The sequence below is a fragment of the Chiloscyllium punctatum genome, chromosome 8 (genome assembly GCF_047496795.1).
Source record: "Chiloscyllium punctatum isolate Juve2018m chromosome 8, sChiPun1.3, whole genome shotgun sequence".
Classification (NCBI taxonomy): domain Eukaryota; kingdom Metazoa; phylum Chordata; class Chondrichthyes; order Orectolobiformes; family Hemiscylliidae; genus Chiloscyllium; species Chiloscyllium punctatum.
In genome coordinates, this window is record NC_092746.1 from 96,019,556 (window position 1) to 96,043,011 (window position 23,456).

The 23,456-nt window shown below is 40.0% G+C and overlaps 1 protein-coding gene and 1 long non-coding RNA gene across 6 annotated transcripts in view; one reads left to right on the forward strand and one right to left on the reverse strand.

Annotated features, from left to right (window-relative positions):
• Nucleotides 1-6,538: 6,538 nt before the first annotated feature.
• Nucleotides 6,539-7,445, reverse strand: LOC140480774 (uncharacterized). Its single transcript, XR_011961401.1, has 2 exons — nucleotides 7,205-7,445; nucleotides 6,539-6,913 (listed from the first exon to the last, which is right to left on the reverse strand). It is a non-coding gene; the product is annotated as an uncharacterized lncRNA (long non-coding RNA).
• Nucleotides 7,442-23,456, forward strand: part of LOC140480773 (cAMP-responsive element modulator-like) — a 161,431-nt gene continuing 145,416 nt past the window's right edge. For 4 of the 5 annotated variants that reach the window (XM_072576123.1, XM_072576126.1, XM_072576127.1 and 1 more), the window contains exon 1: nucleotides 7,442-7,572. The gene's annotated coding sequence lies outside the window, so the exon portion shown is untranslated. The remainder of the gene's footprint in view (nucleotides 7,573-23,456) is intronic. The other variant, XM_072576125.1, reaches the window with a different exon arrangement.

Sequence of the window (23,456 nt, forward strand, 5' to 3'; positions counted from 1 at the left end):
ATTTTCCTGCTCCTCGGATGCTGCTTGACCTGCTGTGCTTTCCCAGCAACACACTCTCGACTCAGAGTCACTAGAGAAGTTTGGTTCTGTACAGCCTTTGCAGATACAGAAACAAACAAACACTGGAGTTTAATGTTATCCTACAGACAAACCCAAGGCATTTCTTACTTATACAAGATGCTCTTTGTATACATTTGAGGCACTGAGAGGGTCTAATTCGCACATGCTAAAATCCTGGACTCTGGATATACTGGAGAAATAAACTATGTTGCAGCATCCTACCTTACAAGTCACCTTTCTGAATTGGTAACTATTACTTGCAATAGAGACAATATTTTGATTTAATATCACTGCATTATTAAATTTTGCTGAGCGGACTTGGCAACTTAATTCAGATCTGGTTACCTCTCTTGAAGAAATAATTAAATGTCTAATCATGCTGACCCTCATTCACATTTGTGTCCTGGACAATAGATACTCTGAAAAGAATAAGGCATTGGGATTGACTTAACAGCTTCTACTTCCAATCTTTGGAGTTCTCTTTTTTTTATTACTTTTTTTTACTTTGTCTTGATCCTATACAAGATACAATAAGGTCTTTAAAAAAACCAAAAGCTGTCAGTAAAAATACCACAGTAGATAAGCAGGAGGCTGGAAGAACACAGCAAGCCAGGCAGCATCAGGAGGTGGAGAAGTTGACATTTCAGGTACAGTATAACCCTTCTTCATTCTGCATTCCTGAAGAAAGGTTATACTGAAATGTTGACTTCTCCATCTTCTGATGCTGCCTGGCTTGCTGTGCTCTTCCAGCTTCTTGCTTGCCTACTTTGGATTCCAGCATCTGCAGTTTTTTTGTCTCTAACTAAGTAGAAATACTAATGCATGATGCTTAAGTTTCAACTGTCTCATAACAACATATAATACAGAGCAACTTCATTTAAATTCTTTCACACCAGCTGAAAAGGTAATTTTGTTACTGGGGAAAGGACTAGTCTAACAGTTGCCAACATTGTAACAACTGTTCTTTGTACAATTTATTGGTTGCCAAGTACCTTGGTGCATGTTATGAACTTAAAAATGCTATGTTATTGCAAGTTATTTCCTTCATAAGCTGAAATCATTTCAGAAAAGCCCTTACTGAAGCAGACAGTATATTCTGCATTGAACAAACACCAACTTTATTTTGTTTTCCTTTATAACTCAGGAAATATAATCTGCCTATACAGTACATGTTCCAAAAAGTTTCCATGTAGAATTAGTATCATAGCAAGTCTGATGGAATCAAATAATTCCCATTCACCTCTGATTCATAGCATGAAACCACTTACATATATTCAGATGAGAATAATTTATACTCTGATGAATATCAATTGTGGTTCAGTTAGTCGCAGTTTCACCCCTCAGCAAATTGTAGCTTCACAGTTTCACTCTAGAACTTGATTACAAAAACCAATCCTGTCTTAAAGATTCAAACTGAGCTGGTGCTGCACTGTTGGAGTCCAATGAGATTTAAACAGAGAACCCTCTGCCTCAGGTACATTTAGAAGATGTCAAGCCACTAGTTTTAAGAATAAGTGATTATTTCTGGTGCCACCAACAATATTTTTCAGTCAATATTTATCAATCAATCAACATAAAAAAACAGATTTTCTGATCATTGTCATATTAGTTCATTACGCAAGATAAGCACATTTGATATTAGGGGACATATCAGCAGGGATAAGGAATTGGTTAACTGACAGAAAATAAAATAGTTTTCAATTTTAGATTAGAAAACTGTAATTACTGAAGTGCTGCAGGGATCAGGGCTTAATTATTTACAATCAATAGTAATGACTTGATGAAGGAACTGATGGTATAATGGCCATATTTGGGGACAATACAAACATAGTTTTGTGAGAAGGATACAAGTGTCTGAAATGCATATGTATAGGTTATGAGTGGACAATCATTTGGCAAATGAAGGATATGAAAATATGAGGTTTTTCACTTTGACAGGAAGAAAATAAAAATAGGACATTATCTAAATGGAAAAACACTGCAGAATTCTACCGTTTAGTGGGATCTAGGTGCTCTTGCACACGAATCACAAAACACCAGCATGCAGACACAGTAAGTAGTTTATAAAGTAAATGGAGTATTGGTCATTATTGCAAGCAGAGATGGAGTATAATTGTAGGGAAGTCTTGCTACAACTGTACAGGGCACTGGTGAGACCACATTATAGTACAGAATCTATTTTAGTTCACTTAAGGATGGAGTTCAGAGTATGTTCATTAGGCTGATTCCAGGTGTGAAGGGTTTTAAAAAAAATGTTCAAGTGAATGTGAGCATCACTGGCTAGTTTAGCATTTATTGCCCATCCTGAGTTGCCCTGGAGAAGATGGTGAGAAACTTTCTTGAACTGCTGCAGCCCTTGGGGGTGTAGGAAGATCCACAGTCTGTTCAGGAATTCTAGGATTTTGGTATTTTGACAATAAAGGAATAGTGTTGCAGTTCAAGTTGGGATGGTATGTGACTTGGACAGGAACTTGCAGGTTGTGGTGTTCCCATGCATCTGCTGCTGTTGTTCAAGGTGGTAAAGGTCACAGATTTGGAAGATGCTGTCAATGGAGCCTTGATGAGTCACTGCAGGGTATCTTGTAGATAATACAAAATACTGCGATTATACATCATGGTGAAGGGAATGCTTAATGTGGAACATGGAGTGCCAACTAAGCAGCCTATTTGTCCTGGATGGTGTCAAGTTTCTTGAATGTTGCTGGAGGTGCATTGAGGAGAAAGTGAGGACTGCAGATGCTGGAGACCAGAGTTGAAAAGTGTGGTGCTGGAAAAGCTCAGCAGGCCAGGCAGCATCTGAGGAGCAGGAGAATCGTCATTTCGGGCATAAGCTCCTCAGATGCTGCCTGGCCTGCTGAGCTTTTCCAGCACCACACTTTTCAACAACTTGAGGTGCATTGATCCAGGTAAATGGAGAATGTTTAATCCCACTCCTGACTTATGCCTCATAGCTTGACACTGGATGTAGGTAGTGGGTTTCTGACCACAGAGTTTGTAGTCTCTTCTGTTGCTCTACAAGGAAATGTTGAGCAGGTTCAGCTTTTGAATTGAGAAGAATGAGAGGCAATCTTGAGAGATGTAAAATTCTAAGGGAGCTTGACAGGATAAATGCTGAGTTTTTTTCCCCTCATTGGTAATCTACAACTAGGTGACACTATTTAAAAATAGTAGGTCTCTCATTTAGGATGTGGATGAGGAAGACGTCCTTCTCTCAGATCATTAATGTTTGACATTCTCTCACAAAAACAGAAATTGCTGGAGAAACTCAGCAGATCAGGCAGCACATGAGGGAAGAAAGTTGATTGATTTGATTTGATTTGATGTATACTCAAGTACAAAAGCACGGGAGTACAGGGAGAAGTGTATAATATCGCGACACAAGATGCCATCTTAGGTACAAATACCAAGGTACAGAATCTTAAAAACAAGATAAAAAGAAAGAACAAAGTTAAAAGTTAAATATTGCAGTAATAATAGTAGAGCATTAAACATACAAAATAAAGTTAAAAGTTACTCAATGCAGACTTCCTTAGTTTTAAGTAGAAAATAAAGGAACAAGGGTGAAAATTCAAACATTTGGAGTTACTGTTTTAAGTCCATTGACTCTTCATCAGAGTTCGTCAGACTCTTCATTCCTATTAGCGAGGAAAAACGGGTGTTTATGCTTGGCAAAGTGGTAGTGGTGGGGTTGAGGGCGTGAATAGGTGGAGATGGAACCCAGCGACAGATACAGAGAGAGAATAAAAGGGGTACATAAACAAGGAGATAATGGATAATGGACCAGGACAGAAGGAAAGCTTAATAAAGATAACAAGAGCTATGAGTGAGAAAAAGATCTAGCTGAATGTAACCCCTAATTGATAAAAGATGCTTGGAGTTCATGGGAATGGGTGACTGTGCGAAAGCAACCACGTCATAACAGGGTAAAAAAAATGAAAGAATAGAATCAGGCTCTAAAGTTATTGAACTCCATGTTGAGTCCTAGAGGCTGCAAAGTGTCCAAAAGCAAACTGAGTTGTCGTTCTTTGAGCTTTCATTGATGCTTGCTGGAACACTGCAGCATGTTTACGACAGGAATGTTGGCCAAGGAACACAGTGTTGTTTTGAAGTGGCAGGCAAATGGAAACTTGGGATCATGTTTGCGGACAGAGTGTAGGTGTTCTGCAAAGCGGTTACTTGTTTCCCCAGTGTAGAGGAGACCACATTATGAACAGCGAATACAGTAGACTAGATGGAGTGAAGAACAGGTGAATCGCTGTTTGGTATGTCTGGAGCCTTGGATAGTGAGGACGGAGGAGGTAAATGAGCAGGTATTAAACCTTCTGCAGTGCTCCAGTGAGCCTCAGCACAAGCTTGATGAAAAACATCTCATTTTCCACTTGAGGACCCTGTGGCGTCTAGGACTCAACATCCATTTCAATAACTTTAGAGCCTGATTCCATCCTTCCAATATTTTTATCCACCCCATCTCTAGTCTTATTATGAAATGTTTCATTTTAGCAGCCACCCATTCCCAGGTACTCCAAGGCCAATTATCATATTATATGGGTCGCAGTCAGCACAGTCAACCCATTTTCTCACTTTTAACTCTTATTATGTCTTATTCAGCTTTTCTTCTGTTATGACCTCTGATCCATTACTACTTGCTTACCTACTCCTTTCATCTCTCTCTCTCTGGGCTCTATCTCCAGCTATCCATTCATGTCCTCCACCCGCTAACTTCAGCTAGCATATATACCAGATTTTCACAGCTATTAACAGTCTGTTGAAGAGTCACTGGACTCGAAATGTTAATTCTGATATCTTCCCAGACACTGCCAGACCTACTGAGTTTTGCCAGACTATCTGCTGTTCCTTGTCTTATTTTTAAAAACGCTTCTTCAACTAACGGAGGTTCTGTCATTGAATTTATTCAAAGTTGAGCTCGGTGGAGTTTGATCCACAGGGATTCGGGTATTATGGGGGAAACAGACAAGAATGTGAAATGAAAGCCACATCAGATTAGTCATGATCTTATTGACTGGTGTAACAGGCTCAAAACGCTGAATGATGCACACTGCTGCTATTCCTGACATTCTTATTGGTGTTTGAAGAACAAAAGAAAATTTATAGCCTGGGAACAGGCTCTTTGGCCCTCCAACTCTGAGCTGATCCAAATCCACTGTCTAAACCTATCGCCTAGTTCCTAAGGGTCTGTATCCCTCTGCTCGCCACCTACTCATGCATCTGTCCAAATGCACCTTAAAAGAATCTACCATGCCTGCCTCTGCTGACAAAACGTTCCGGGCACCTACCACCTTCTGTGTAAGGTTTCTCTCTCCACAGACATTGAGTACCTTCAGTGCTTTAGTTTTTTTTGTGAAAGTTTGTTCAGCACAATTCGGCTGTTGCATTTTCTACAAATGATTATTCTTTAAATAAGTAGTTCCAAAGAAGAATCATTTTGGACTTGAAACAATAACTTTGTTTCTCTTTCCACAGACATTGAGTACCTTCTATGCTTTGTTTTTATTTCAAAAGTAGCTTTTTGGCTGGAAACATTTTTGGGACATCCTGTGGGTGTCATTGCACAGGAAAACTCAGACTTAAGTTTTCCATTCGAAGTGAGCCTTACTGAGCACTGATGTTGCTCTGGAGAAAGTGAGGACTGTCGATGCTGGAGATCAGAGTCGAGTGTTATGCTGGAAAAGCACTGCAACAGCGGAGCAACAGGATAATTGACATTTCGGGCAAAAACTCTTCATCAGGAAAGTTCCTGATGATGAACTTACGCCCGAAACACCGATTCTCCTGCTCCTTGGATGCTGCCTGATCTGCTGTGCTTTTGCAGCACCACACTGATGTTGCTATGCCTGAACTAAAACTATTTGACACCAAACGTAGGGATACTGCCAATATAATGTTCTTTCACCTGGCAATAAGTTTTGTAATATAATGACAGAAAATTAGTACATTGTATTTAAGGCGAGTTGATCAGTTTAGCAACATATCTTTGAATGATAGAACGAAGTATCAAGTAGGATGAGGAAAGTTTGTCAAGCTGAGATCTTAATTAAACTGCTCAATGTTTCCAACATTTTGAGTTTCAAGCACCCACACTATTATACTTTTGTATCAATCTGGTACTTGTGCATCATTCCACAAACTCCATTGTAAGTACAAATAATTTCATGAGAGCAAATTTCGTTGCAAGATTCTCAAATGCCCTCTCTTCAACAACTGTCTTTGTAGAGTGAAGACTATTGGGCAGATGAAGAGGTTAGAACAGTACAAAAGCATAACTCATGTCCAAATTCAAAGGAAGCTTACTCATCGATCCGAAATACCCGTTTTCCTTCTTTAACAAGTCAGACAGCAGGTCAGGTTGAACCTATGTTCGGCATTTTCGGTTTGATGTTAAACAATAATTTAAGAACTAGTCGATGTGAGACAAGTTCTCTCACTGACTTAACACTTAGAGAGTGAATAAGAATCCTCGTTTTTAGACGGGTTCTACAGTTTTTATTTTTAAATTAATGACAAAAACGTAGATATCATTTTTTTTTAAAAAGTTTCTTCGGTTCAGAGAAAATGGGGCTGAGCCAGAAGAGAGTGTTGTCCTTTGAAGCAAGTTCTGGAATCGCAGTCTCCACAGTAACAGACGATCACCACATGGAGGCGACCACACTCCGCAATGCGTCAACTGCTCCCGGCTTAAAACATTTTAAAATAAGCTCGATTAACGGGGAAAACTCCAAAATCACACTGAAATCGGTTGAAGAAGAACCCCGCTCCAAATCAACCGAATTAGCATACTCGAACACCCGACAAGATTCCGATAATAATCATGGAGGTTGGCGATTCTGGGACCAGCCTGGGGGGGGGGGGGAAAGAGGAGGGAAAAATCAATTTAGCTTTGGCTTTTTTTTCTATAAAAGTAGCCCTTGAATGTTTCATTAAAACGCCGTTTATTTACGGCCACATTTATCGCCACACAGAGACGGCCATTTCAGCTTCTAAAACAAAACTTGGCCGCGAGAATTTTACACAAAAAAAAACAAAAGCAACAAGTTCCTTATTCTGGTGATTTTCTTTCGTCTCTTTGCTTTCCTCCATCCCCCCACCCCCCCCCTCTTCCACTTTACAACAGAAGAGCGATACCAACCAAACAGCCGAGGAAAAAATAAATGAGATCCGGGCTCGGCGGAGAATACTCTTCATCCTCTCCGCCCCCGGCCCCCTCCCCGCAGCGCGCGAAGAAGACCGGACCGACCAATGGCGGCGAGGCTCGGGCCTCTCGCGAGGTTTAGAAGGCCGGTCCGTTGGGAGTGCGGGCCAATGGGGCGTCGAGTTGCGGCGGCGGCGGCGCAGCGATCCGGGCTGTGCGCGCGAGCCGGGTGCTGCGGCCTCGCCTGGTTTGAGGGGACTGGAGGTGACGCTCTCAGTGTATTTTTTTGACGTGGCGGCTACGTATCAGCACAGCCATCCACTCCTGGCGCACCGTAATCAGTGACGAGTAAAACTACGTAAGGGGTAAGTAAGGAGACGGAGGGAAAGGAGTCAATTGAGAGACGGTGGCACCAACACTTCACACGCACATCATGCACGTAGCATTAATGCAAAAGTGGGGGAAGAGAGAGAGAAAAAAATATATAAGGAAACCATTGGCTGGGGTCATTGTGTGTGTGTGTCTGTGAGAGAGGAAGGTGGCAACCCGTCGGCTCCCTCTTTTTCTCTCTCTCTTTCTCTGTTTGCTTCCTCCTTTTCTTCCCCTTACTTTATCGTTTGGGGAGGGCAAGAGGCAGGCGACTGCTGGCTGACGAGATCAGATCAGAGCTCGCCGTCCAGCCCGTCTGCAGATCGATGTCTTCGATTCAGGGCTTTTGGGTCTCTCCCTCTCTTCGGAGGGGATTTGGGAATCTGTCTACCACTACCATCCACAGCACTAGTTTCTCGTCCTCGATTTTTCAGACTTTAAAACGTTTCAGATTTCTGTTAAATCGGGGGACGTCAGGATGTTTGAATCGAGGGTGTTTAAAAATAATAAAAGCGATGGTTTTGTTTGAGACGTGCGATTATTTGAGGTTCTGTTGAGTGTGATTATATTATTTAAATTTTTAGGGTGACTTGTTTCCACCCCTTCCCACTTTCTTTCTATGCACATGTATAGGCAACTAAGAATAACAAATAAATTCTAGTCGCCGGAGTAAATTGATTTTACAGTAGTAGCTTCAAATGAACATTGCCGGTTCATTGCCTTCGTTTTCACTAGAAATCGATTTTAAACTGCAGATTGCAAGCGAAACAATTGCAAGTTGCAGACTGGCGTTTTTAAAATTCCGCCAGTAGCAGTAGATAACAACAAGGATCGGGCAAAGGCGCTACTGATCACAGGTTTTTTTTTGCAGAGAAAGTACCCTGCAGTGTTTTGTTTTTAAAATTCGAATCCATCGTGTTTTGATAAAGAAAATTTAAAATTTCCCATAGTGTCTGGTGTTTCAGCTTCACTGGGACTTTAGAGCAGCTGGGAGGAGGGATTTTTTTTATCCCTTTCCCTTGTTGGTTTTGAAGAGGACGGAAAGTGTGGAATTGGTTTTTACAGCGCCAGTAGGTTCCCCCCCCCCCCTCCTTATTTCTGTTGAATACCTGTCGATATGTGTATGTGAGCGTGTTTGGGTTTGTATTTACCCCTCTTTTCTCCCCTCCTCCTATTGAGATGACAGGAGCAGTGCTCGCCGTGTCTCCTGTTACTTTAGCCGCCCATTTTTTTGTATGTAAGCTCCTGACGTTTGTCCACTTGCGACAACATGATCAGCTACAGTGTAACAACATGACGTTATCCTCGGTTAGACTTTGTCACAGAAAATACGACCGAGACTGTCGATGTGTGTGTGTGCGTGTGTGTTGAGTGACTGAGGAGAAAGACACGGGGAAATTTACTTAGAGGGAGATTTGAAGGCGAGAGAGCGAGGTCTCATCGCCGCTGTCAGTCCTGCGTTGGCACCGAGGAGACTCGGGCATTGATCCCATCGTGGTGAAAGCAGACATGTCGGAGAAAGGGAGAACAGGACACAGTACTCGACACTTGGATGCATCTTATTCATTTCGACATTTTTCCCCCCCTCTGTCTCTCTCTCTCTCGCTTCCTTTTTCAAGCGACAAAACATTCGCAGCTCGGATGGTCTTGAATTTACGTTTCAGTATTTTGCGCCGAATGTCTGAGTTTATTTTCCTTTCTGGCGGAGAAGACGGTCAAAATAATCAACGCAAATCGTATTTTTTTTGTCTCTTGGACAAGTCCCGATGCCTGTTCAAAAGGCGAGGCGGGGTGGGGGTCGATCGGTTGACTTTGCGATAGGTTTTGTTTGAAAGTTGCTGGATTGTGAAGCTGTGGTCAGAACCTATTTTCTTAACCTCCCTTCAATTTCAGATCCGTATGACCAAAATGTTTTAACTCATTGAATCTATTTTATTTTAATTTTTTAATTTAAAAAAAACTAATCAGTCAACCCCAAATTGGTTGGGGGGAGCTATTCATGTGTGAATCAGTTAATATTGGAGTAAAATTGATCGCCACCCGGTTAATAATAAACGCGAGTCTGCGGTTTGTGAGGAGCCTTTTTTAAATTTTCGAATACCCAACTGCAACGTCCAAACAACGGGGTTGAGCCTTAGCTTTTTCCTCTTTTTATTTTGAAATTGAATTTCTTCGTTTTTCGGGCATGTTAATAACTTGGTGCGTGAATGTCGCTTTTTAAAAGTGTAGTTTGATTGATTGATTGAAAAAGTGTTTGAAATAAAATCTAGTTCTGGCAGCAGGCTGTGATAAAATGGCGGCGTTTGGTTTGAAGGGGAAGGTTTCAGTAATGGCGTAGTGACCGTTTGTTCCCCCAACCTCTGGTACTGCTCTGTAGAAATCTGCTTAGCTCTTAAGGCAGAACTGTGTTTTGTAGGATCTGCATATTCATCCACTTCTTCAAACAGCCAAACCCCATCCCGATTATGACACAAAAATCAAATTGCCTAACGCTGATTATTATATGTTAGGAAGTTATGTTACAGATGAATATGATGGTGGCTTACGCGCACAAATCCCCCCCCCCCCCCAACGATTTTTTTTCCCAATTTTTTTTTGGTTTGGAGTACATACTCGTGATCACGTTGTTTTCCAAAGCAGTACCGTACTGGAATAGTCTTACCATTCAACTGTATTATCGCATTTGTGCTTTGTACCAAACATATCGGCATACACGTAGTGTTCTCCGAGCAGAAAAGGTGAACGGAAGATACTTTGAAACGTTAAAAATTGAGAAGTATTGGAGTAAACCTTCCCCTCGGGGAGGCTACATTAAATAAAGTTGATTTAAGATTAACATAAAGGAATACAGATTATGTTGTTACTGGCTGTTAAGATCTTGAATTGCACTATCTGAAAGAACTGAGGCAGTTTTACCAGTAATTTTACCTTTGAATGAAAATTGTAAGGGTAGTTGGGGAGTGGAACCTATTGGCTAGCTCTTTCAAAGAGGCATGATAAATTTAATTAACTCCTATGATTGATTCCACAAATTCAAAACATTTGTAAGTGGTTTATTCCAGAGGATGTTCTTAATTTGGTATTATTGAATTTCATAGGATTGTTTCTTACATAGTATTCCTGCAATATTGAAGCATTGATGTCAATCTTTATGAAACAGTTTATGTAGTGTGAAATACAAATTTTATTGGGCACAGTATTACTGTTGAAGGATTAACTCCAATGCTTATGATCTCAAATCTAGATAGTATTTTAGGAAGGACATGTTCATAATTTTATCTAAAGAACACTGGAACTATTGACAGTTAAGCAAATAAAAATACCTAATGACAGCCAGACCATTCTGACCTTAATTTACTGCTAATCGGAAGAAGAAATGTTGTAGCAGTTGGCTCAAAAATACTTGACAATTGGGTACTTTTGTAATGAATGGTAAAATTATTTGGGGATTGTGGGAGAAATTTTGATGCTCCACTTCAAAATAATTCCAAATTTTTAGCGTCGTCTGCAAAGCGGTGTACAAATCTCAATTTATGACTCATGTTTGTTGGCATAGAACAGTTTATATGGTTCTGATCTTTGCTGAAATATGTGTATATAATTATTGAAAGTACTTTTCTGTATTCCGTTAAGATGTATATTAAAAACAGTGTATGGGATATATGTTTGTTTTCATAATCAAAATCACAACTTAAAAGCATGCACAGCCTATGAACAAAATTCCATTCTTTTGAAATTGCTTTGCTACTTTCAGAATTATCCTTCAGAATTCAAGGTACTTTTCTTCCTTATGTTTAATTGGCTTTGATTACCACTTTTTAAAAATTCTTTTGTACTTAATTTGATTATCTTAATGACCAACGTGCCAACCACAGTGAACATGAGCACGTAATCCAGACTGATGCTGAAAGGTAGTACAAATGGAATGGTATTTTTGGGTCTCATCTTTCAGAAATGTTAAAGTGAAGCCCCATTCTTGTTTGTATGGTCAGAAATAAACATTATTTGAAAGAACCAACGCTATCAAAAACTAATATGTAGCTCATTCGCTGGTTTTCAGTGCTAACTGTGCAATATGTTTGCTGTTTTTGATATAACAAAATGACAACATCAGTGGCTATGAAATGTTTGAAAGACATTAAAAGTACTGTAAAATACAAACTCTATTCAATTGTAACCATCTCAATTTTTCTAAAAGTTGTAGGGGAAATGGATTCCTAACAAATGTATGGAAACAGTGCTTTTGTTTTTCTTAAAAAAACAATAAATTGTAAATGCCACAAGTGCAAGTTAATTACATGATTATAATGTGAGTTGGTGTAGTCTTTTCCAATAAACTAATGCTGTCATGAAAATTTAAAAAATGATACAATGATATCTCAGGGTAGTGATACAAACAGATCACTACATATACAGGGCAACCTCGATTATCCGAACGAGATGGGCGGAGAGTATTTTGTTCAGATAACTGATTGTTTGGATAATGTTTTTACGGGACTTTGAGATCTTATTTGGGAAATCCGAAATTCGACTAATTGACATTCAGATAACTGAGGTCGTTCTGTAGTCTTACATCACTTCTAAGAATTCTAATTATGCCAACCCCTAGCTTTGAAGAGCAGTGAATTTTCAGGTTTTATTTCATGATTTGGAGATGTTGGTGTTAGACTGGGGTGTGCAAAGTTAATAATCACAACACCAGGTTATCACCCAACAGGTTTATTTGGAAGCACTGGCTTATGAGTACTGCCCCTTCATCAGGAGCCACCTGTTGGAGTATAACATGGTGTTGTGTGATTTTTCAGTTTATTTTCAGGCAATGTTATCAAGGGTAGAAGATGATTTATTAACCCTTCATTTTAATTCCTTGCCAAGGGGCCATCAGTGCTTTACTATCCAATTTATACCAAAGAGTGAGTGATGCATACACTTTGTGCCTTGAATGAAGTTAATGTCAGAATAAGGTTCAAAATTTACAGCACAGAAATGGCTGATTCAGTTCAACTGATCTATGTACTTAGAAATCTTAGAGTCCCTATAGTGGGGGAGCGGGCATTTGGTCCATCAAGTCCTCACTGACTGTCCAAAGAGCATCCCACTCAGACACATCCCCCTAGCCTATCACGTTGCATTTGCCTGGCTAATCCGCCTAGCCTACACATTACTTGCCAATTTAGAATGGCCAATCCATCAAACTTGCAAATTTTTGGACTGTGGGAGGAAGCTAGAGCACCAGGAGGATAGACGCCCAAGGGTGGAATTGAACCCAGGTCTCTGGCCCTATGAGGCAGCAGTGCTAACAACTGTGCCACCCTGATGTTGGTATTTATACTGATGAGCATTTTTTTGGCCTTCTTTGATTAACAATACATAACTTAATACTATTAGCATTTTTTCCAGGATTTTCAGGACTGCCCAATGAGAGTGGAAATGAAGTGGTTTGATAACATAACTTTTCTCCAGGAAAATGAACTGTCTTGTGTCAGAATGATGAATCTCTCTGTGAGATGCTGTTCATTTTTTCTGGATCCTCTGTTCTTGGAAACTTTGCCGCCATTGAAATCTGGACCAGAAGTTTGCTGCTTGCCCTCTCTTGATCACAGAACCTGGTAATATGTTAGTAACGTTTGTCTGCTTGTGTAGCTATTCAATCTTGATTTCTTTAAGCCCTTTTGCCGTAGAAGAAATGTCTTTTAAAAACACATCTATCTATATAAATTATAAGAAAAACTACAAATGTACTTAAACTAAATATTAGTGTCATGAATTCTTGGTATCCTTGGTTGCCATGGTTAGTTACACCTGCCCAAAGCTGCAATAGTTTGTAGCATTTGACGTTTCTGGGTTTGAGGATCATGTACAACTTTGGGATTAATACCCTCCACATCTGACACCTACCACCATCTGGGTGAAAAGGCTTTTCCTTAGGTCCTTGTTAATCAACCTAAATCTTTCCTTTACACATAACCTCAGCTGTGGCCTAACTGGTGTCATTATATAGTTCCAGTATTACATTCCTGCTGTTGTATTCAGCACCTCACAACAGGAAGTAAAGCATCACAGTTACCTTCTTTGACATCTTAATTACTTGTTCTTCCAAATTCAAAATCTGTGGGCATGTGCTCCAAGATCTCTCCTGTACCCCTCTAAGTATCATTGCGTTTCTTGTGCATTCTTCTGATAGATGCTTTGTTTGCCTCCCTAAAAATATAACATTTTTTCTGGATTGAATTCCATTTGCTGCTTTTCTGTCCACTCAATCTTATAGTTGATAGCCATCCTTTTATCTATCAAATACCAAGCCAAGTTTGTGTCATCTGTGAATTAACCAATCATGCCTCCCAGATTTAACGTATACCACTAACAGCAAGAAACCCACACAACTTTATGGAACACCACTGGAGACCGATTTCCATTCACAGAAAACATCCAGCCACTATTCGCCTTTGTTTTCCGTCACTGAGCAATTTTGGAACCAACTTGTCACATTTCCATGTGTCCCATGGGCATTTACTTTCCTGGGCAGTCTACCATATGAGACCTTGTCAACTACCTTACTAAATTTAATGTAGATATCATCCAATGCGCTATCCTTATCAATTCTTCTTGCTCCTCCCTCAAAGAATGCAGTTAGTTAGACATGGCATTACTTAACAAATCATGCTGATGATCTTTGATAAATCTATGTCTCGAAGTGACATTTAATTCTATTCTTCATACTGCCTCCAGTAAGTTGGACTGACAGGCCTAATCATATTTTGTTCAACTTATTCAGATATTAATGACACGTGTCCAGGGTGGATGAGACTTGGACTTTCTGGCTGAGATGTAGGGGCACAACCATTGTTACAAAAGTCCTCTGACCTAAAGTTACTTAGCTTACATTTTGTCCTTTGTGAATACCAAACTTCTGATATCTAGTGAGGATTTGAAAATGTTCCCAGAGCATTTCCTTCCTGGCTTCCTTTAACAGTCTAAGAACTCATTTAGCCCATGTGATTTAATCGCCTTCAGTTCCTCAGTATTTTGGTTCTCATTTGGCTTACTGTTATCTAAGAATTCACAAGCTTTCTCTTTAACTAGAATATCTGCATCATCCCACTCTTTTGTGCAAACATAGTACTCCGTAAGAACCCTGCTCACATCTTCTGCATCCATGTATAAGTTACCATGTACATCTCAACCCTAGTGGTCTCATTTGTTACGTAAATAGAAAATACTGGATAAACTCAGTAGGTCTGGTCTGGCAGCACATGTAGAGAAACAAATTCTGAAGAGTCTTTGGATTCAAAATGTTTTCTGTTTCTTTCTCTACAGATGCTGCGTTCCTCAAGCATTTATTTCAATTTCAGATTTGTAGCATTGTTATATTCTGTTTTTATTTGGCCTCATTTGATGCTTCATTAATTTTATATTACAATAACCCTCCTCATAACTGTAATTCATTTATTCATCCCCTTCTCCAACCTGCTTGAAGACTGCATAATCAGGAATGCTGAGCAGCCAGTCTTGCCCTTCTTTTAGCCGGGTTTCCATTTTAATATGATGCTGCCATTTGTCTATCTTGCCCTTAGCTCATTGGTTTTATTCCCTCTTTGTTTTGAAAGGCTATTTCACACATCCGGTTTTCTGTACTATAAATTTCTTAAGAGCTATGGCGAAAGAGTAAAAATGATTAGAATAAGTTGCATCGCTCTACCAAAGAACTAGCAAGGCATGTAGATCCAACTATCTTTCTTCTGTGTTCTTTCATTGTATGATTCTAACTGCCATCACAGTCTAGGAATGAAAACACAGCTTTTTTCCTTGAATTCTCATGTTAACAACTTTAATATACAAGTTAATGGCATTTAGAATTTTTTATTAAATTAGTGAACCCATCCCCTAACATATTCAAATTCGAACTGTAGTGTCAGTCTGTGGCTGAATTAGTAGCGCTTCTATCTGAGTTACATGATACCAGGTTACTGTTGGTGTACCTAACTTTGTTGGAGGTACCTAATCTTACACAGTACAAACACATTTTATTTTTGAGACGTCTTGAGGTTTTACTTGAGGGCTATTTTTTCATGCTGACTAACTTGATTTAATCATGTAAATACAATACGTTCTATATTTGTGTTGACATATGGCGTATTTGGACTCCACATAAGTGGGATTAGAACAATTCTTCAATATACTCAACTATCAAATATCTATTAAAGGCCACAATACATAAGCAAACATAAATTTCTTCAACATTGCAAATTTTAAATTAGGACAAGACAGCAGACATAAGTTAGCAATAAAAATATTTTGAAAATAGCTGACAGAGGCTGGTGAGATCACCAGCTAATCTCTTGGAATAGTTCAGGCAGTTAATGCCCTTCTCACTGTGTCTGTATTTCTGATATGAATTTAAAAATTCAGTTCTTCCTCATGTAGCAGCACTTGAATAAATGTAGCCTTAAACTTCAGCTGTGGTGTGTTGATTACCATAGCGATTTTAAGACTTTCTTGCTCTTAATTGTTAACTGATTTTAACTGTCACGTGGGGCGGCACGGTGGCTCAGTGGTTAGCACTGCTGCCTCACAGCGCCAGGGACCCGGGTTCAATTCCCGCCTCGGGTCGGGCAACTGTCTGTGTGGAGTTTGCACATTCTCCCAGCGTATGTATCCTCTGGGTGCTCCGGTTTCCAGTGAATTGCCCCTAGTGGTGAATGTAGGGGAATGGGTATGGGTGGGTTGCTCTTCGGAGGGTCGGTGTGGACTTGTTGGGCCGAAGGGCCTGTTTCCACACTGTAGTGAATCTAATCTCATCTCATCATAACTCTCCTTTGCACCCTGTCTCGCAACCCCCCTCCTTCCCCTTGAGGCAACCCTCCTCCACACAGCCTGCCTGTGTTCCAGATCTTCTTTGTAGTCTCATTCATGCTCCTAATCAAGTTAGACCCTTCCCTCTTGCAGCCTCTCTTTGACTGGCCACCCCTCAAATTAATTTTAGCAGGCGTTTTAGGTGTGAATTCACCTGCCAACCCTGTTTATTTTGAGTACAGGTCTTTCAGATGAGAGCTTAAACTGAAGATCCATCCACCTGCTCTGACAGATGTAAATGGTCCCTCAGCACTATTGGAGTTATTCTTCGCATCCTGGACAATATTTATTCATCAATCAACAAAAGCAGTTATTTCTTCATTATCAGATTACCTTTTGTGAAAGTTTATGGTGCACCAATTTGGCTGCAGTGCCTCTTGCATTTCATGATATCAAGAAATAGCTTAATGCACTCCCATTTGCTTCAGACATATGTCATAACATGTCTGAAGAGGTTGATTTTAAAATATCTACAACAACAGGAAGTATATCTTGGATGTAGTACTGGAGGCATATGCTTGAAGCTAACCACACCCTTGGCCAAGCTGTGCACCAGTACAGCTACAATGGGGACAACTTGCCAATGTGGAAAATTGTCTTGATAAATCCTGTCCACAAAAAAGGACAAATGCAGTCTGACTAATTATCTCCTCAATGGCCCAGTCAATAATTAGCAAAATGATGGGATGTATTGCTGACATTTGAATGACAAATCATGTATACAACAATCATCTATGCTCACCTTGCGTATTACTAGGTCCACTCAGCTCCAGATCTCATTGTAGCCTTAGTTTAAGCATGGATGAAAGAGCTGAATTCCTGATTTATCTACAACATCAAGACTATGAAACAAAATGACTTGAATAAAATTGACTTCAATGAAAACTTGGTCAAGTTTCACTTACTGAAGTCACATCTTGCATACTGGAAGATGTATGTAATAACCCTTAAAGATCAAAGAGGTCATCTTTCCACCTCAGGAGGTGGGGGAGACATTAAATGAATACTTTGCATCAATTTTTATTGCAGAGAAAAAATGGAAGCTAGAGAACTCAAAATAAATATTGTTTTTAAAACCACACATTACAATTGAGGAAATGCTGGGAGTCTTAAAAATATAAAGGATAAATCTCAGAAACCTAATCTAGTGTCTACCAGGGTGTTGTGGGAGGTTTAGATCAACTAGGAGAAAGTGAGGACTGCAGATGCTGGAGATCAGAGTTGAAAAATGTGGTGCTGGAAAAACACAGCAGGCCAGGCAGCATCCGAGGAGCAGGAGAATCGACGTTTTGGGCATAAGCCCTTCTTCAGGAATGATTCCTGAAGAAGGGCTTATGCCCGAAACGTCGATTCTCCTGCTCCTCGGATGCTGCCTGGCCTGCTGTGTTTTTCCAGCACCACATTTTTCAACTGTTCTGGGAGGTTTGGAAATTGAGGCCCCTTACAGAAATATTTGTATCATCTATAACTATGGGTGAGATGTTGGATGACTGGAAAAGTGGCTAATGTGCCTTTGTTTGAGAAGGGATGTAAGGAGAAGTTTGTGGATTATGAACCTGAGAGTCTGACTTCGGTGGTGGGAGGTGATCCAAAAGATAGGATTTATATGCATTTGGAGAGGCAGGGAATGATTTGAGATAGCATGATTTTGTCTGAGGGAAATCGTAGGTCACAAACTTGATTGAGGTTTTTGAGGAAGTAACCAAGAAGATTGAGGGTACACCTTGTTCACTTGAACTTTAGTAAAGCCTTTAAGGTTCTGCATGGTAGACTAATCAGTAAAGTTAAATCACTTGAGATTCAGACTCAGCTTGCCAAATGGATACAAAATTGGCTTAACGGCAGGAGTCTGTATTGGTGGAGGTTTGTTGTTTGGACTGGAGGCCAGTAATGTTCCACAGGGATCTGTGCTGGATCCACTTTTGTTTGTCATTTTATATGAATGATTTTGATGAGAATATAAGAAGAGAACATTAATAAGTTTGCAGATGACACCAAAGTTAGTGGTATAGTGGATAATGAAGAAGGCTATCTAAGATTACAAAGAGATCTTGATCAATTGGGTCAATGGGCTGAGGAGTGACAGATGGAGTTTAATTTGGACAGATGTGAGGTATTGCATTTGGTGAAACAAACAAGGTAAGACTTGTACAATTAACACTAGGGCCTTGAGTAATGCTGTAGAACAGAGAGACCTAGAGGTTCGGGTAAATAATTTCAACTTTTCATCTCATGTAGGTAAAATGGTTAAGAAGGTGTTTAGTACACTTGCCTTCATTGCTCAGACGTTTTGGGATGTCATATTGAGGTTGTACAGAACATTGGTAAGGCCTTTTCTGGAGTACTGTGTGCAGTTGTGGTCCTGTTATAGGAAGGATATTATTAAGCTGGAGAACATTCAGGAAAGATTTACCAGGATGTTTTGAGGAAGGGTCACTTTACCCAAAACATTAACTCTCTCCACAGATGCTGCCAGACCTGCTGAGCTCTTACAGAAATTTCTGTTTATCTTTCTGATTTATAGCATCCGCAGTTCTTCCGATTTGTATTTACCATGATTTTGCTGGGAATGGAGGATTTGAGTTATAAGGAGAGGCTGCATAGTTTGTGACTTTTCTCACTGGAGCGTTGGAGGTTGAGGCTTGACCTTAGAGGTTTAAAATATTGTGAGGGTTATAGATAAGGTGTTTTGGAGGTGACTTTCCCCGATGGTGGGGGAATTGAAAGACTAGGATGCATATTTTTAAGGTGAGAGGAGAAAGTTTTTTTTAAAAAAAGAGGGACAGTTGTTTTACAGAGTGGCTCGTGTTAAGTACACCTTTAGAGGAAATGGTGGATGCTGGTACAATGGGAAAGTTTAAAAGACACTTGGATAAGTACATTTTTAAAAAATGTTTGGAGGTATGTAGGCCAACTGCAGGCAGGTGGGGCTAGTTCAGTTTGGCATTGTGGTTGGCATGGTCTATTTCCATGCTGAATAACTGACTTAACTATGAGACCAATCACCACAGCCCCAGGACATTATTGCACATGCAAGTAGGACACTACCACTGTGCCACAAGAGCACTTTCATTTTATTGATTACCAAGGGGATGAAAGATTACCAGGGGTCTGCAAGATAGTAGAATTAGAATTAAAGTCAGTTCAGCTGTGATCTTATTGCATGGCAAAGCAGGCTTGAAGGGGTGAGTAGCCTGCTCTTGTTGCTATATTGTCATTCCATCTATCATAAAATCAGAACTGGGAATGTTTACTGATCAGTGCACATACACAAATACACTTGGATAACATTCTGATAGGGGGCTGCTAAACAGAAAGTAATAGGTCACACTAATACCAGGCATTGATCATGTCTAATAAGATAATCTAATCTCTCATTGACATTCAATAGCATTACAATGCTGGACCTCACATCATTTGCGTACCACGGATACAGTTGATCAGAAACTGAACTGGACCAGCTATATTAATACTATGACAGGTGACACTTGAATAACTCACTTGCCTGTACATATCCTGTTATACAAACATATACATTTGGAGCAGAAGTAGGCCACTTGTCCCTTGAGCTCCACCATTCAAATAAGATCATGGCTAATATGAATTTTCCATATTCTTGCCTACCCCGATAATCTTTCACTTTCTGGCTTATCAATTATTCACAATATAAATGAAATGTTTGATTTACCTCCCCCATTAAAACTATTCAAGACACTGCTTCCACTAAATTTTGAGGACTTAACTTTCCAAGACTCATAACCCAATATGAGGATCAAGGCTATCCTCTTAATATATTTTGATGGGGTTAGGTCTGGTCCATAACAAAAGCCAAGTTGAATCTTGATCCCTTAGAGGATGAGACTGGGGAAATAAAATGGATATCAAGGAAATAGCAGAGCAGTTACTTAAGTATTTTGCATCAATCTTTTGTTAGATGTTTGTATTAGCAATCCAAACGATTAAATAATCAAGTGGCCCAAATTGGAGTGGAACTAAATACGATCTCTATTACTAGATGAAGAAGTACAAGGTAACAAATGGAAGAATCCTTAAATTTGGGAAAAATGCCAGAAGATTGGATAATTGTCAATATATTCCAAAAGGGAGGTGACTAAAAAATAGGTAACTAAAAAAGTTAGTATAACATTTGTCAATGAGAAAATTCATAAATAATGTAATAGAAAATCATTTAAAAAAAAATAAAATTAAGCAAAATCAGCCAGACTTTTTGAGGGGGATCTCATACCTGATAAACTAATTAAAAGTACTTTGAGGGCCTAACAAGCAGGATGGCTAAAGGGGACCAGACAGTACATTTGGACTTCCAAAAAGGCTTTCAATTAGATACCACATGTGTTGCTACTTATTAAGATGATGGACCATGGTGTTGGAGGAAGTATTTTAAAATGGAAAGTGGATTGACTAACTAAAACAAGACGTAATTGAGATAGAGGGGTCATTTTCAGAATGGCAACCTGTACCCAATGGAGTGCCACAGGAATTGGTTCTGTGGGCACAATTATTTACAATATAAATTGTATGTTTGGAAATGTATGTACCATGCAAAGTTTGCAGATAGGGAAAGCAAGTATGAGGGTGACATAAGGAATCCACAGAGGGATATGGATAGTTTAAATGAATGAGCAGAAACTAGGTAAATGGAATATGATATGGGGAAAAATGACATTCTGCAGTTTGAAGGAAAACTGAAGAGCTGAATATTATTTGAATGGGCAGGGGGTGGAGGGAAGACTCCAGAAAGCAGCAGCCCAAGGAGATTTGGTTGGTCCTTGTGCATTAATCAGGTAATTGGGAAGGCAAATGAGCTGTTGGCTTTTACTTTAAAAGGAATGGAGTGTAAAAATATGGAGGTCTTCCTAACACTACACAAGGCACTAGTTAAACCATGCATACTGTAAACAGTTTTTAGCACCTTACCTAAGCTATGTGCTCACTGGAAGCAGTCCACAGAATGTTCACTAGGTTGATTAGGTATTGAAGATTTTGTTTGTACTCATTGAGTTTGGAAGGATGAGAGGAAATAGTTTTGAAACATGCATGATTCAAACTTGCTCTTCTTTCACTGTGGTTAGTAGTGTAGACTTGTTGACTCCCTGAAAGGAGCTCCAAGACTTTGACCCAGTGACTGTGAAGAAATGGCTTATTGTTCCCAGTCAGAATGCTGTGCGACTCAGGCTCAAACATAAGAGTAGAGACAGAAGAGTGGTTTCCTGATGTTTGAGAGACTGCGAGTAGACTCCATAATTTTAGAAGAAGCGATTGCCCATTTTAGATTGAAATGAGGTGAAATTCTGTGTCAGAGGATGGTAAATCTGTGGAATGCTTTGCTGCAGAGGGCTGTAGAGTTTAGCTTATTAGGGAAATTCTAGGCTGAGAGAGGCAGATGTTAAATGGGTGAGGGAATCGATGGTTATAGGTATATACAATAAAGCAAAGTCGAGGATTATCAGATCAGCCATGATCTCATTGAATGACGGAACAGATTTGCTGGACTGAATGAATTAGTTCTGCGCCTATATCTTATGGACTTGTGGTCTCAAAAGGCACATTAAGATGTGTGATTGAATACTGTTCACTTGCCTGAATGAGGCAACTGCAACACTTTCAAAAAGCATAACTTTATTCAAAACAATGCAACCTGCTTGATCTGCACTCTATCTCAGAGATAGTGAGGACTGCAGATGCTGGAGAGTCAGAGTCGATAAAATGTGGCGCTGGAAAAGGCACAGCAGGTCAAACAACATGTGATAAGCAAGAGAGTTGATGAGGCCTGTGAAGATAGCTTTGGCAAATAGAATTAAGGAGAATCCAAAGGGTTTTTACAAATATGTTAAGGACAAAAGGGTAACTAGGGAGAAAATAGGGCCCCTCAAAGATCAGCAAGGCGTCCTTAGTGTGGAGCCACAGAAAATGGGGGAGATACTAAATTAATATTTTGCATCAGTATTTACTGTGTAAAAGGATATGGAAGATATAGGCTGTAGGGAAATAGATGGTGACATCTTGCAAAATGTCCAGATTACAGAGGAGGAAGTGCTAGATGTCTTAAAACGGTTAAAAGTGGATAAATCTCCAGGACCTGATCACGTGTACCCTCGAACTCTTTGGGAAGATAGAGAAGTGATTGCTGGGCCTCTTGCTGAGATATTTGTATCATCAATAGTCACAGGTGAGGTGTCGGAAGACTGGAGGTTGGCAAATGTGGTGCCACTGTTTAAGAAGGGCGGTAAAGACAAGCCAGGAAACTATAGACCGGTGAGCCTGACCTCGTTGGTGGGCAAGTTGTTGGAGGGAATCCTGAGGGACAGGATGTACATGTACTTGGAAAGGCAAGGACTGATTCGGGATAGTCAACACTGCTTTGTGCATGGGAAATCATGTCTCACAAACTTGATTGAGTTTTTTGTAGAAGATTGATGAGGGCAGAGCAGTAGATGTGATCTAAGTGGACTTCAGTAAGGCGTTCGACAAGATTCCCCATGGGAGACTGATTAGCAAGGTTAGATCTCATGGAATACAGTGAGAACTAGCCATTTGGATACACAACTGGCTCAAAGGTAGAAGACAGAGGGTGGTGGTGGAGGGTTCTTTTTCAGACTGGAGGAATGTGACCAGTGGAGTGCCACAAGGATCGGTGCTGGGCCCTCTCCTTTTTGTCACTTATGTAAATGATTTGGATGCAAGCATAAGAGGTACAGTTAGTAAGTTTGCAGATGACACCAAAATTGGAGGTGTAGTGGACAGTGAAGAGGGTTACCTCAAATTACAACAGGATCTGGACCAGATGGGCCAATGGGCTGAGAAGATGGAGTTTAATTCAGATAAATGTGAGGTGCTGCATTTTGGTAAAGCAAATCTTCACAGGACTTATACACTTAATGGTCAGGTCCGAGGGAGTGTTGCTGAACAAAGAGACCTTGGAGTGCAGGTTCATAGCTCCTTGAAAGTGGAATCGCAGGTAGATAGGATAGTGAAGAAGGTGTTTGGTATGCTTTCCTTTTATTGG